This window comes from Pinus tabuliformis, chromosome 6 (assembly GCF_031772625.1).
Source record: "Pinus tabuliformis cultivar Carrire ecotype Pingquan chromosome 6, CPIR1, whole genome shotgun sequence".
NCBI classification, from domain to species: Eukaryota; Viridiplantae; Streptophyta; class Pinopsida; order Pinales; family Pinaceae; genus Pinus; species Pinus tabuliformis.
In genome coordinates, this window is record NC_142292.1 from 245,716,750 (window position 1) to 245,733,913 (window position 17,164).

The window sequence follows — 17,164 nt, forward strand, 5'->3', positions numbered from 1 at the left end:
GTCTTCAGATATTACCTGCCTGGGAGTGTTTTCTTTTTCATCCACCACTACATCAATGCTATCGACAATTCTTCCAAGCCTTTTATTGTAACATTTGTATGCTTTGCTGTGAGGAGAATAACCAAGGAGAATGCCCTCATATGCTCTAGGTTCAAACTTGCCAAGATTTTCATCATTATTTTTAATATAGAATTTTCTTCCAAAAATTTTGAAATGTTTTACCGAAGGAGTCTCACAATACCAAAGCTCATGAGAAGCTTGAGTGTTGTTCACCCGAATATTTGTCTTGTTGAGAATAACAACTACAGCAAATGTGGATTCACCCTAGAAGGTTGCGGGAGTTCCAAACTCATCAAGCATAGCACAAGCCATTTGTTGAACCATTCTGTTCATCCTTTCCACTACTCCATTTTGCTGAGGAGTCCTAGCTGTAGAGAATTCCCTTCTTATTCCATGTTCTTCACAAAAATCGAAAAATTCATTTGAGGTAAACTCTCCACCTTTATCAGACCTGAGGCATTTGATTTTGTGATCTGATTCGTTCTCCACCAAGGATTTGAATGATTTGAACTTTTCAAAGGCTTCGTCTTTGTGTTTCATAAGTCCAATCCAACACATCCTGGAAAATTCGTCAATGAATAATATGAAATATTCTTCTCCTTGAGGTGACCTTTTCCTAGATGGACCACATACATCAGTATGGACAAGTTCAAGTGGCTTGCTAGTTGATCCTTCCCTCTCAGGGAAGTTAGTTCTGGTTTGCTTACCAAACTAACACGATTTGCAAATTGTATTGTTTGGAATTATGATGTCTGGAAGACCACGAACTGCCTGGTATTTACATGCTTTCCTTATCTGTGAGAAGCTAAGATGCCCCAACCTTCTGTGCCATAACCAGTGTTCATTGTTCTTGCATTGATGTTGTCCTTCTTTGAATATGTATAAATTATTTGGAGTCCTTATGCCTTTGATCACTGTTTTTCCTGTATCAAGATCACGAACACTACATCCATTTGATCAAAATATTACCTCCGTTCCTTGATCACACATCTGACTGACACTCAACAAATTATGCTTTAACCCATCAACATACATAACATTTCCAGCTTTGACCTTTTCTTTCAACTAAACAGAACCTTTACCTTTTATGAGCGCAGGGGTGTCATTTCCAAAAGAGACCTTCTTCTCCTTCTCTAAGGCACTATATGACTGGAGATTTTCCTTATCACCCGTCATGTGTTTCGAACAGCCATTGTCAATGTACCATTGATTTTCTTGCCTTTCTGCATATAAAGCTATACCACATCTCTCTGGTTGTGGTCCCTTCATTCTCCATGTTTTGACACTTGAGGCTTGCTCCTTTTGAGTTGTCTGCCGAAACCTGCCCCTGCATTCAGAATCTTCATGACCGAAGTTATTACAAATAGAGCATTCTATTTCATTTTCAAGAGCAGAAAATTTATTGTAGGTTCTTTTCACGATCCCAGTCATGCTCCTTTGTTTTTGAGCTTCTCTAGTCATGATTGTCTTATAGGCAACACATTGAGCTGCTCTGTGGCCAAAGTTATGACAAGAGAAACATTGGCCATTGAAGAAACTCTTGTGATTATCAAATCTACCAGCCAAATGATTGTAGTTTCTATTGACATCCATTCTTGAGGCAAATTGAGAAGGTTTTACCTGAGGCTGGTTGTAGCTTCTATTTGTCCTTAAAGTAGATTGCCCCTGATTTACCTGGTAGTCTTTGTTCATTCTTGAGGTAAACTGTCCATGATTTACCTGATGATTTCTATTAGGCCTTTGCTCACTCCTCCTTGCTGCATCAAGATAACTTTTGGAGGTGGATGCTTGAGATGCTTCTTCATTATATCCCAGACCTGTCTTGATTAGTGGAGAACGTTGCACATTGATAATCTCATCCAGAGTTTCAGATCCTTTAACAAATTTAAGATTAAGAGCTTTTGTTTTCTCAATCTCTTTTCTAAGACCAACAATTTCACATTCTAACTTTTCCTGAAGTTTTTCTTTTTCAGCCAGTTGGAATTGCAGAGTATCAATAATCATATTTTTCTCTTCTAAACAAATTTTGAGTTTAGAAATATCTTCATACAGACCTTCTTCATCTATAGCATCCATGAAATCATCATCTTCAAAAGCCATTAAGAGTCTATAATTGTTACCTTGTTCATCTTCGTCACTATTTGAAAGTCCATCACTGTCTTCATGAGTGTAATAACTTTTCTTATTTACATTCTGTTTCTTGTTCCATCTGACAGGTTCCTTACCTTTATCAAGCTTATCTTTATGATGACACTTTGCAGCATAGTGACCGACTCTTCCACAAGCAAAGCATTTGAAAGGTAACTTACCTCTGAATCTTCCAGCACCCTGTTGAAGGTTCTTGACAAAATTTGATTCTTCGTCTTCTTCTGATAGATGTCCTGACTCATAGTAATCTCCTTTGCCTGAAGCCTTGAATGCAACTTCTCTTCTATTTGATGGTCCTCCTTTCCTCATTTCATAAGTAGTCAGAATTTCGTGCAGCTGTGACATAGTGAGGTTTCGTAGATTCTCTTTTTCTTCTATTGTAGAAACTTTAGATTCAAATTTAGGGGACAAGGATCTTAGAAAATTTTCAACCACAACAGCCTCTTTTACTTCTTCACCCAGGTTTTTCATACAATTAACAATCTCATACACGAAGAAAATAGTTAGCCACACTTTCATCATTGTCAATTCTGAGATTTTCATACTGAATTCTGAGGGTTTGAAGTTTTGCTCGTTTTACCTGTTCATCTCCTTCATAGCTCATAACAATCTTGTCCCATATTTCTTTTGCGGATTTATACTACATAACCTTAACGAATTCTAATTGAGATAGACATCCTAATAGAGTATTGATAGCCTTTGCATTTGTTTCATATTGCTTCTTACCAGCAAGATCTGTAGGTGTTGCTAACGGAAAAGTGTACCCTGTATCTATGATATCCCAGACTTCTGTACCAAGAGATTGAAGATAGGTAGTGACTCTTACCTTCCAATATACAAAGTTTGTTCCATCAAAAATCGGTGGCCTGATCGATGCTTCTCTCTCGTAGTTGCTCATGATGATAGATCTTCCTTCAAGCAATCAAGCTTCTTCTGAAGGACCTGCTCTGATACCAATTGTTGGAAATAATACTGAGAGGGGGGGTGAATCAGTATTATCAAATTCTTTTCAATATTCCCTCTAGATTTATAATTTAATTTATTCTTCAAATATTGACCATTAATTTGAATGTCAGTACCATATAATAATAAACAGGAACAAGAAAAACAGGCAGTCACACCAAAGAACACCAGATATAAGGTGGAAACCCAATGTGGGTGAAAACCACCTGCTGCAATGTGTCTCTATCTTCTTTCAATTAAAAACTTCTTTTACAATAATTCTGTACTGGTGCAGTCCTTTACCAGTACGCAGGCTGCAACCTGCAGAGAGCTACAACCCTCTCTCATTTTCCAGTCTCTCCTAGAAGGGAGCTACAACCCCCTTAGCTCTTGTACTAGCTGAGCTACTAGTACGTAGGTGCTGACCTACTTCTTTTCCTCCAAGGACCACGTTTCATTAATTTTCAGACTGGATCCATGAACATCAAATAATCATCAAGCACATGTGAATCAACCAATCTCCTTTTACCATCAACTAATGAATCAACCAATAGCCTCTCAGAATACAGTAACCAGACAAGAAATACCAGTAATCTAAACCCAGAATTCTGCAGCAATAGACAAAAGGCAGCCAACAAATATTTCAAGAAAAGTCCGCAACTTCACCAATATAAACCTGCAAATATCCGCACTTCTGCTGTGTCTAGCCTGCGCAGCTCCGCACCTGATCTGTCTACTCGAAAGCGTACCTCCGCACCTAATCCGCCTCCTGGACTACGCACCTCCACACCTTCGTCTTCTACTGGACTATGGACCTTCGCACCTGCGCCTTCTACTGGGTTGCAAACCTCCGCACCTGTGCCTTCTACCGAGCTATGAACCTCTGCACTTACGCATTCTACTGGGCTGCGGACCTCCGCACCTGCTCCTTCTACTGGTTGCGACCTCCGCACTTGTGCCATATCTCGCATGCAGACCTCCGCACCTGTGTCATATCTCGCCCGCGGACCTTCGGATATAAACACTTTATCAGTCCTCAATTGTACCCCAGACTGTCAGATCCACAGATCTGATCATGCGCCAAAGAGATCACGACCCCTCAATTGATCAGTCTTCTTATGCTCAGGTTTAATTCTATTTCATCAACCGGTTACAAGTATTTCAGATCTAGTTCATCTTAAGATATTCAACATTCACAAGTGTCTAGCCAAATTATCTCCTTTCCTTTTTATAGGCAAGCCCTTACACAAACCATGGATCAAAACCATAGAAAGCCAATACAAGGGACCCAAAACCGGGGTTCAATATTTTAGATGCTATACCATGGGCCAAACCATAAGATCAAACACGTCGGACTAAATACCATGGATCAATCATAAAAATTCCCATGTGCGCACGCTTTTCTGCATTGGAGTGAGTGAATTTGACGACCGCACCTTTTGTTCGGAGAACCTACGGGTATGCCTGCACTTCTTGTTCGGGGCACCTACGGGTCCGCAGCTTTTGTTAGGCTCACCTGCGGGTATCACATTTTCTATTATTTTGAGAGCCTGAATAGAGATTTACCACTTGAGTGAATTGCCATCAAGGACAACACCTGTGCCATAGCGCCAAACCTGAGTCATAATGCCAACATTGTATTGGGCCAAGATAGAAGTTTCTAAGTGAAGATCAAATCCGTTCAGTGAAGATCAAAGTCTCCAAAGCAAGGTCATAGTAGTTGGGTCAAAGAAAATGTTGCTACTATTACCAGGTCAAGTAGGATCATCTACAAGTGTAGAAGAAGGTTGACTTGGTGTGGAGGAAAGTTTGTGTCAAGGTCTAGAGTCTTGGAATATCTTAGGCAAACTATTGAAGGAAGAATTACTGAATGGGTTTTTTCCTAGAGAGGGGTCTTGCCCTAGCTGTGAGCCTATATTTGGTTTCCAGTGATTTATGTGCTATTTCTTTGGTATTTTCTTAATGAACTAAAAGAAAGAAGATATAAAGAAACTTAATAAGAATTCAAGAGCATCACAAGTAATTATCAAGTATAAGAAAATATTTCTGCCTTTCTGATTTTCTAACGAAGTTGGACCCTCATGCGAAGGTATTTACATGACTCCAAGTCTCTCTCGGAAGACTAAGAATGTAACATTCCATAATGGCTTTATGAGGATGTGTGTCACCTGTTCATCAATCCTGATGTGTTGGAGACTTATTTCTCCCTATTATACCATATCTCGAATAAAGTGGTACCTAATATCAATGTGCTTGGAGCAATTGTTGAATATGAGATTATTTGAAAGGCGAATCCCACTTTGGTTGTCACAAAAGATCATGGTGGTATCTAAAACGTGCTCAAATAGCTCAATGAAGAGCTTCCTCAACCAAAAAAGTTCACAATAGGCCATACTAGATGCAATGTATTCAGCCTCAGTGGTGCTTAAAGCAACCGATTTATGCTTCCTACTCATCCATGAAATTGAAGCAAACCCCAAAGAGAAGCAACATCCTGATGTGCTCTTTCGATACACCACAATTCTAGCCCAGTCAACATAAATATATCCATGTAGCCTCAAATTCCCAGAAGTGTATCTCAATCCATATTTAATTGTGCCATGGAGATATCCTAGGAGATTCTTAGTAGTAGTCCAATGTATTTGATGACGATTGACCATAAATTGACTCAACATATTTACAGCAAACCATATGTTTGGATGAGATTTTACCAAGAACATCATGGCCCCCTAAATTTCTCTATTTAGAGGGGTTCACCAATTCAGGCCCAATAGCACTACCACATAGCTTCTTGAAGTTGAGTTCCATCAGAGTAGACACAAACTTGCAATGCATCATCCCACATCTCACAAGAAGCTTCACAATGATTTTCCTTGAGAAAGGAAAATACCACCTGGATTTTGTCAGACTTACAGGCCTAGGAAGTAGTGCATCAATCCTAGGTCCTTCATCTCAAACTCGGAAGCCAAATCCCTCTTGTATTGATAAATGAGAGGCTCTGCACCTATCAAAAAGTGACCATCTACATAAAGGACCAAAATGAGAGGCATGTTCTTTTGAACCTTGAAGTATAGGTTAGGATCAACATCGCTCCTCGTAAATCCTAGCTTCATGAGATAACTATCAATCCTCTCATACCAAGCCATAGGGTCTTGCTTCAACCCATAGATGGATTTCCTCAACATGCATACAAGTGTCCTTTGATCTTGTACTTCATACCCTTGAGGTTGTTCCAAGTAGACTTCGTCCTTAAGTGAGCCATGCAAGAAAGTAGTCTTAAGGTTCATTTGATGTAGGCTCCATCCTTGAGTGGAAACAAGAGAAATAATAGATTGAATAGTAGTATATTGGGAAACCATTTCAAATATCTCATCATATTCTACTCCTTCCTTTTGAGAGAAGCCTCGAGCAATGAACCTGGCATTGTATTTCTCAGCACTACAATTTTCTCCATGTTTGATTTTGTATAGCCATTTTTAGGTGACTATAGACTTGTCCTTCAATTTAGGCACCACATCCCAGACATCATTTTTCATGATAGATTCATACTCCTCATCCATCACATCCTTCCAGACTTGGTGCTTTACGACTCCTTCGAAAGTGCATGGCTCAATTTGAACAATAGTGCTCATAGCAACTAAGTACCCTTGATACATGTTTAGCTTCTTACTTTCATGGAATGTTCGTGGAGAAATATGTCATTCAACATCTTTGAGAGTATCTTTGAGCCATAAAGGTATTTTCCTTGAGGTATAGGGATCACCAATAGGTGGATCAATGGGATCCATCAGGCCATCAATATCGGGAATAGGCCCATATGTCGTAGGTTCATCTTGTTTTTCTACAACATCATCATTATCCTTCCTTGGAATGGGGAGATCTTTGGCTTTCCCAAGGGTAGTGTCTTCATTGAAGATGACACCATGGCTTATTTCCACGCCTCTTTGACCATGCACATAGATTCTATATGCCTTTGAATTTTCATGGTAGCCCACAAATATATCTTTCTTCCTAGATGCTTCCAACTTGTTTTTTTTCTATTTAGGTGCATGAAATTACACAGGACAACCAACAATTCTAAAATGAAAAACATCAGGTTCCTTACCAGTGAAAACTTCTTCGAGTTTATTGAAATCCAGTACTTGATGCGGGCTCCTATTTTGAATGCACATGACAATGTTGGAAACTTTTCCCCATAAGAAATGCGGTACAACTTGATCATGGAACATGGCATGGGTGGCTTCCATAATTTTTCGATTATTCCTTTCAACAACTCTATTTTTCTTAGGAGTGTGTGCAATTCATTGAATTATTTTGATTTATATTTGGTTCCATTATCGATCCTCAATATGTTGATTTTCTTCCCTGTTTGATTTTCCACCAAAGATTTGAAAGAACGAAACCATTTGAGCACTTCATCCTTCTTCTTCAAGAAATAGATCCATGTTTTACGAGAGAATTCATCCACAAAAATTGCATAGTATAAGTATCCTCCCAATGATGTTATGAGCAACATACTAGATAGGTCAAAATGGACCAATTGAGGAATATCGGTAGTTTGGATTTCACTTGAATGGAATGATCCCCTTGTAAGTTTCCCAGTTGAACAACCCTGACAAACTCCTTCATGATTCATGATGAAATCGGGCATACCTATGACCATATTCCTTAACCCAGGTAAGGCTTTGTAATGTAAGTGGGTGATCCTTCGGTGCCATAGCTCAAATTGAAGTGAAGCATCACAAGTCAAGGCTCCCAAAGGACTTCCTCCAACTTGATAGAGACCATCAACCCTAAATCCAAGTGTGAATGCATCTTTAGGTTTTCTTTTCCAAATATGTATATTTCCATCAATGAATGCTACCATGAAGCCTTTATCTTCCATTGCAAAAATAGACATTCGGTTCTTCTTCAAATCAGGCACATATAATAGTTCTTGTAGATAAATGGTTTGACCTTGATTTAAGTGGAGAGTGACAACACCTATCCCTTTCACAAGGTAGGTGGCATTACCTCCAAGTATGATCTCCAAATTAGAGTTATTTTAAATCAAATTTGAGAGGGCCTCTTTGTACCCAGTGAAGTGCCTTGAAGCTCCACTATCAATCAACCAATGATCTAAAGTACCCAGATGAGAGGCAATAGATAGAGCAGAGATAAGATAAATTCCTTTTTCTTTTCTACAACATTACTTTCCTCATACTTGGAGTTTCTTGTTCTTTTGGGAGGTCGACCATTTCCTAATCACACAATGGGAGGATTCCTCTTTCATTCATTTTTGAACATATTGTTCCTTTGATTTCCAATTCCTTTCAAATTCTTGTTGTTGTCGTCGTCGTCCCTTGAAGAATTCTTCTTGTGAGGAAACTCCCTTGAAGAATTCCCTTGAACCTGTTACAATTGTAGCACCTTCCTTTCCTTCCATATTTGAATGATTGCTTGAACCCTTGACCATATCTCCTTGGACCATCATTATTTTTCTTCTTTGCGTGAGAGGAGAAAGCAATAGTTTCATTTCCATTTCAATGCTTGTTTCTCTCCATCATCCTCATCTCTTCTTGAGTGCATCTAGCCAATAATTCATCAAAACTAGGAAACATGTCATTGTTGAGAATAGTGGTGTTAAACACATCCCATGCTCTTGAAAGACCGGAAAGAGAAATAAGAGTGAGCTCCCTATCAACAATAAATTCTCCAATAGATAGAATACCATTCTTGATTTGTGTGATCCTCAAGAAGTAGGATTGGATAGACTTCCCTTTATCCATCTTAATGTCCTTCAACTTGTTTTTGAGAAAGAGGATTTGATTTGCATTGTTCACTTTGAACATCCCAACCAACTTATCATATATCTCCTTAGAAGTTCCCAAATAAAAAAATATAGGCAACCAAATTCTTTTGAATAGAGTCAACCAAAATTTTATTCGCTTTGACCTCACCTTTTCTATACATCATCTTAGCAGCAGCTGGGGAATTTTAAGGAGGCTCCACCACTTTTCCCTGCACATATTCCAAAACTTTATGCTCCTCCAATGTCAAGTCCAAAGTCATCTTCCATGCATGATAGTCAGTTTTTTCATTGACCTTGTCCTCAGTCTTGAATTAAGATGAAGAAGCCATTGACAATTGTCTAATAAATCTCTCTTGGTGATTACTTTTCCCTCTCTTTCTTTGGCTTTTTCTTCACTTGGGATCTGAAACCATCTTAAATTTATATCAAAATGGTATGATCTATGCTTAGCACAATTACTTCAATGTACTTTAAGCAGACCAATAACAAATTCCAAATTAGTTTCCAATAACATTCACAGTAACCATAAATCACATTGACAATAACTATATATAGAACATAAAATAAAATGCATAAGACAAGCCAAGACAAGAGGACACTAGATTTGGAGGATGTCAGGGAAAAACCCCAATGAGGGGAAAAACCTTTAATCAATTCTTCTTATGATTATAGCAAATGTTCAACACAGAGAGAGAGAGAGAGCAAGAAATGTCAAAATTGACTTGACAAATCAAATTCAAAACAGCCTTGTCAAATCTATAGTCAACTGCGGTCAAACTCTGAGCTAACCAGGAAGTCAAAGATGGTCAATGCAATAGTCAGACTTATTCTTTGAAGCCCAGTCAAATGTAGTCAAACTTGGCCTCTAGCAACGATCAAAATCAACTAAAAATAATCATAAAATTTGTGGTCAAACTTGGTCAACCTAAAGTCAATCCTGTAGTCAAACAAGCATGTGGTCAATGCAAGTAAAAGTCCTCCTTTTTCCTTGATTTATGTGCCCAAAAATGTGGCTTGTTGAAATAGAAATTCACCCTGAAAATCAAATTCAAAGGATGCCAAGAAAATCAAAGTCAATGTTGGTCAACACTGGTTAAACCCCTGCAACATTCCTAAAATTGGGCCCTATAATCTACGCAGAAAATTTGTCCTCCTTGCAAGATGTGTGAGAGAGAAGATCTACCCAATAGTTGTACAAACCAATGAGAGAAGGAGAGAGAAGAATGTGTGAGTGGTTATGATTCCAAATGAGGTGAGAGGTCACTTATATTTATACAAGTCATTGAGGGTGAAGTGACGTGTCTCTTGGGCTTGATGAACCTATATAATGACATGGTTGACCTGAAAAAATTGCACATGTGTGGGAATAAATTCAAAAACACACTTCTTCTTCTCCAAATTAGGTTATCTTTATATCAATTTTGGTCCTCTCGAAAAGAGGAATTTAATGCAATCATCATCTCCATCAAGTGAGTTGTCTAAAATGGAATTTGGCCCTAGTTTCCAATTTTAACAAGTGACAATGCCAATCCATTTGGTTCTATATCTCCCACCATCTCCAAGTTATATGGGTAATTGTAGGTCCTTCTCCTCTAGGTTGTTGAAGAACTCCTTATTTCTTGTCATATGATATGAAGCACCATAGTCTAGGTACGGCTCACTCCCTCTTATTTTCCTTTCCATGCAAGAAATGAGGGTGAAATCAAACTCAAATTTTGATGTGAGACTGTCTCCTTGTGTTGTTTCTACACACTCTTTACTATATTTCTTGTGTGGACACTTGGTTGCATGGTGTACATACTCATGTCAGTGAAATAATTTAATTCTATTAAGGGATTTCTTCTTGCCATGGTTCTAGCTGGATATGGCCTCGCCTTGGGGCTTCTTTCCTTTGGCATTCTTTCCTTTTCCAGCTAGAGCAAAATATTTTTCCTCATCAGATCTAATCTCCTCCCACAACAAGTCAAACCAAAGTATCTTCCAATTTGGGGGCTTGTCTATTCCATTAACAGAATCTCAATAGTTGTGTTAGGAATTTGTAAGAAGAAGGAGTGATAATCTCACAAGATGGTGGCATGGTTTCTCCTTCTCCTCCAAGTTCATCTCTGGCTTGAGTGAATCTGGATGGCTACTAAACAATGGTTTCATTTTTCTACATCCGAATGTTTTTAAGCTTATCTTTCAACGCCAATTTCCTAGCATCATTGTTGCTTTCAAATAGCTCTATGAGGGTTTTCCACATTGCATAAGTATTCTGCTTTCCATGCAAATTTGAAAACACATGGTCTCTGACTCCCTCTTGGATTTTTCAGTATCTTTCTTCCACTGAGCTAGTTTTTGTGCATCTGATGTTGTTGGTTTTGGAATATTTTTTTGTTTGTACTCCAATACTCCATTGTCATCCAACACAACTTCCATTCTATCTTTCCAATATATGAAATTCAAAGTTCCCTCCAATGCATGCTCAATTCTCAATCCATAGAAAGACATTGTTCCTGCACTGAAGAAAATTCCTACACCACAAATTTGTTATTCGAAATTTCTTTGAGAGAAGACAGGGAATTTGGTTTCTATGTAATTTTCAATAGCTCTAATACCATGTAGAAATAACTTGAAATTTACAGATACTAATGAATTGAGACTTAAAACAATAGACACAAATTTCTTCTACTCAATCTGCGAAAGGGAAAACATGCAATCATTCAATCACAAAGAACACTTTTTTTACTGGGGAACCCAACTGAGAAAAACACCTCCACTATTTTTATTATATCATATGAGAATATTAATTTATTACAATGAATGTTTCAATCCTTGAAGATCAATCTGCACTGCAATACTGATCTCCTGCTCTTTCTGACACTTAGCAAAAATAGGCCTCTAACTTCCTCCTATTTCCTCTCGTAATTATTGCTCCTATAGAATAGGAGGCTCCTATTTCCTTACGCAATTCCTGAGGAAATTAGCTCACCTGCTACATGAAAACTTTGTAGACTCACTAGTATAAAATAATGATTATAATTATTCCTTTTTCCTCCACTCAACTAGGCAATTCAAATTACATGCATGACTAGGGATATTTTAAGTAAATTGACTAGTTAACTAAGAGAATAATGAGCTAACAATAGTTACAACTAATCAACTAAACTCAAGAATCAACTCATGAAACTCTACTTCTTGCCCACAAACTCGAATTGACCGACTTAACTAAGTAACTTGGAAATGTCACATTGCTAACTGCAACTCAAGTCATCCTGCTAATGTGGAAATTCAGATTTATTCATTTGAATAAGGCTTGCTATAGTTTAAAAAAACCTGACATGTCTCTAATTGAAATCAACTGACTCAAGGAATTGAAAAAGGAACATTTACATGAAATTTATAGGAAAGATCAAGAAATGGCTTAGTTGAATATGAAGAAAAAATAAGTAGGTAAAGAGACATGTGATGAAGGCACAAGCTCCAAGACCACACAGAGCAAGATTGATGAGAAGGCTAATACAAGATCCCTCAAAGGCCAAATCAAATTGAAGGACATCAAAAGGTTGAAAATGTTGTCATTCCAAGAAGTGATATTAACAATGGTCAAAAATGGGTTGTACCTCCTCCAAGAGAGAATGCTTACAAAATGCCAACAAGCCAATACATCTCATCCAAGTAACCTAATACTTTTAATGGTTATTTTTTCTCATCTCCTAAATTTGGGCATATGGCTAGGGCTTTCAGAATGTATGACAAATTTTATTATCAAATTCATTATCAAAACCCTAGAATCAAGTTTAAAAGATCACAAAACAGGTTTCAAAATGACTTTGCCAACATAAAGTATATGTTGTTTGCTCCATTATTGAGGACCAACATTCAATGTTACAAATTCCATAACTATGGGTATATAACTTTCGATTGTAGGTACAATATGGAATCTTCCTTGAAAGACAACCCTAACATAAGGTACAAGAATGTCTAGAAAAGAAAACAAAATCAAAGGATCAAGTGAATGGAAAATTCTTTGCAGTCATGCTTTCAAGTTTTGTAAAATTGAAATATCATAATGAATCTGCAATGGAATATGTCAAGATTCAGGATGATCTAGCCGAAGAGTTGGTTCAAACATTATTCTAGAGAACCTAGCTTGTTGGCTCCCTGTGAATGTTGAAAAGGGGGAGTCTATGAAGCAATATGTGCACATTTTAATATCTATCCTTTGACGGGCTGATAAATGGAAGATATAGTTGTCAGAGCAATGATCAACATGGTGAGAAGATTAGTCATCTTTGAGGAACAACGAGACTAAAAAGAAAATTCATGGATAAAATTGCAAAAGGACTCGTTGTTGTCTATGCATATTGATAGATAGAATTAGATGTGGCAAGACATGTGACACATAACATGTTAGGGGGAGAGAAGCAATTAAAGGAAGACAAGAATTTTATAAGAACTTAGAGGAATATATTTCATCAAGGGGAGTAATCCTTTTCCACTAATGTCAAAGGGGGAGAGAAAATAGGTTAGGACGATAAGGGGCATAGAATTAGGAAGAGTAGTAGTTGCAAGGGGAGTATGTGTTTCCATCAATGAAAAAGGGGGAGATTGTTGAATAATATTTCTATTGATGCCAAATTCAATTCTTGAATGATTTTATATTTTTTTGGATTGAAGTGATTGAAGCTCCAAATCTGTAGAAGCCCTGGAAAACCCTGGAAGCCCTGCACTTGTTGAATTATTTAAGGATGAAGATCAATTGGGTTTCTCCTAAAATCACCATCATTGGATACTCCTTGTCGTGTTAATTTCAACAGTATATGTCACTTCACAATATTCCTCATTTTTTGAAAGATATGACCTTCATAAGGTCAAAGCCCCCTTATTTTGGTCAATATCCCTAAAAAGAGATGGTGTGGTAGTTTAATATTGGCTAGCATCTTATGTGTAAAAGGTCTTATCATTAAAAAAATTATTATGGAAAATGTTCCATGTGGAAGGGATCAAATTTAATTTTTAATCTAAGTGCAAGTTGGCCTAATTGATGAAGGGGATTTTGGCTCCAAAAACAAAATTTAAACTTCAAATTTTTCCCTTACTGAATCTGGCTACAATGTAACACCCTGTAGGGTTATTTTTGTTTTTCTATGGGAAAATATTACGAACTTCTTATTCATATTGAGGATGATGGACCATAATGATGCCATCTAGGGCGAACGCAAAATAATATCACTATCGTCAAAAAATAAGGTTTTAGAAGTGAATTGCGAGACAAAAGTATAGTCTCTAATACTTACTTGTATATTTCTTATGTCATATTTTTTTTATTCTTCAAATCCATCATTTAAATTATATTCAATTCAAGAATCACTAATTCATTAGCACATTCAATATTAACATAATTATTCTCTTCAGTAGGATTGATAGAGCTTGTAATATCCTTTCCTGCAAGTGATCCTTTGATTTTAAATAGTGCACTAACACTTTTACTATATGTTTTAGGAAATATTCTATTACTAGTCTCCATTTTGCATTCATTACTAATTTCATCAAAAGATACTTTGCTTATGAAAATTATATATTATTCTTGTGAGTGGCCACTTAATCAAAATTTAATAAGGTCCCTTTTAATATGAATATATAAAACTGATACCAATGTACTGAACAAAGCTCACATACACTTTGACACCAATGTAAAGAACAAAGTTTGTATACACAACAAAAGATTCAGTATATCTGAAATATGTAAAGATCTATTTATAGTACAAATAATATATTCTTATAAAAAAGTAGAAATGCATAAGAGATATGAGATGTGATTGTTACAAATGAGGGCCCAATTATATACATAGGCAGGTTCCCCTTCATGAATGGTCATGTCCTTAAAGACATTCCTCTTTTATACTAATTATTAATTAATCTATTGGTCAAGGTTGTCATTGATGTCAATATGGCATCATTGGAGATGGAAAATATTCTTGATAACCCTTGTGCCATATCCTCATGCAAACCCTAGGAGTGTTAACTTGCAAACCCTTGAGATGCCTAATGAAAATTATGAAACCCTAGACATTCAACTATATGATGACAAGTTTGAAGACAATGGATGCCCTAGGTCATGACGTATATGTCAATGATAAAGCCCTAAATTAAACCCTAGGTGCCAAAATGTCAATGTTAAAGCCCTTGTTGATGCATGCCCTAATATGCCCTAGTTGAAGATGATGAAACCTTAAATGAATAAATAACCTAAGTCCTAAATACCTATTGAGATTGAAAGCCTAAGGATATAAATTACAAGCCCTAATATTAAAGTCATACCTTAAATGAAGGGGCCTTACCTTGAATACCAAAAGCATATTGATTTGTAATGTACCTTAGACAAGTGGTTTCCCATGGGTTAGTCTCTACCTAGGGAAAAGTTTCCAAAATAATTCTTTTCTGAAGTGTGACTTCATAAAGTGGAACTGACTTTATAAGTGGTAAAGTCAATGTTAAATTATAAAGTGAAAAGTAACTTTAGACATAAAGTACAATGTGGGTACTTATTTAATGGGTGAGTTAAAAATAGAAAGTGAGAATTAAATGCACATTTATTCTGATCTCTTGATCTAAATGAATCTGAACCATTAGATTTTAGGGTTGCCCAAAAGTCATTAGGGAAACAAAAGGGGGGAAAGAAAAGAGAGACTACATTCATTCTTCATGAGCAGATTGGAGAAAGGAGGTTGAGAGTTGGAGAAAAGTTCTGAAGGAGAAATTTGTTGTAGCAAGTTGGAGTGATTTCTGGGCAAATCTGGGCACAAAAATCAAGGCATAGAAGACAACAAAAGGTACAGTACGAACAAATTTTAATGTTGTGAGCTGCACATCATTCGAGAGAAGTTTTTTAGAAAAAATGAAAAGTTCATACAATCCATAAAATGGTGCGAAAATCCATATAGAACGTACAAAATCCATGCAGTACATTCCATACAGTCTGTATCCATATAGTGCATATTTTCAGCTTCAAGTGGGCATGGAAATTGAGTCAAAGTGGGCACGGTTTTCAAGAAGTTTTGGGCTGAAGAGATAAGTTGTATTTTGTTGTTTTGTTTTGTCTTCAAATGTATTTTTCCTGAACTTGAAAGACAAATAAATTTGAATAGGTCTCTAACAGGCTTTCCCTGGAGAAGAATGAAGGGGTTTTGCCTGGGTCTAAGTTGACCAAAAATCTGTGTATTTTTATGTGCATCGCTGGTTTGTTTATGTCCATATTTATTTTCAGCATGTGTTGACAGTCCCGTGTGTTTTAATCTGAAAATTTCATTTCCAGAATTCTATATGTTGAATTTATGTTTATGGGAAAGGGAATTTAACTGAATGGGAGTGATAAGGTGAAATAAAAATTGGGTTAGGATTGCAGGAAAATTTTTAGTCATCAAATTTCAACATGGTATCGGAGCTACAGGCTGAAAATTGAAGTTTGAACAACAGAAAGTAGTTTGGGACAACAAACAATGGTTTGGACAACAAACTGAATTTTTGGACAGCAAACTAATATTTTGGGACAGCAAGGTGAAATTTCACACAAACTGAACTTTTGGGACATCAAGGTGTGTTGGAAAGTTAATTTCTCCATTTTCTTGGTTTTGTAAATTTTGGATAGCATTCATGACCATGTTCTTGAGGATAGAGGACAGACTATTAATAATCAATTTTCAAGGATTCTAAGGGATATATGATGAAAAGGAATGGACAAATGATATGTTTTTGAGGAGGAAAAAGGGGTCTTGGGATGATACCAACATCTCTCCCCGACTTAAGGATTTAGCATGTCCTCATGCTATCCCCGAAGTGCTTCCCTTGAACTCTGTCCCTGCATGGATCTCTGCTGCCTTGAGCAAGGTGTCCACATTCTTTTTCACCTGGTTATCTTTCTGTCCCTTGAGCTCCTGCTTTAACTTTTTGTATTTTTCTTTGAGGGTCTTCTTCTGATTGTACCACTTAGTGGCCTAGTTAGAAATCTCAGTTTGCTCGGCCTCCAATTCACTGATTCTTTCCTTTAACTTTTCATTCTTCTTCTGAGTTTCTTTGCTTTGCGCCCGGAGCATTTCATTTTCTCTCTTAATAACTTTTTCCAACATGTTAGCCTCCATGAGCTCTTCCTTCAATTCTTCAATTTGTTTTTCTAATTTCTTCTGTCTTTTAATGGGAGGTGGTGAACATTTTTCCTGTTTGTTATTGCTCTCTACCTCCATA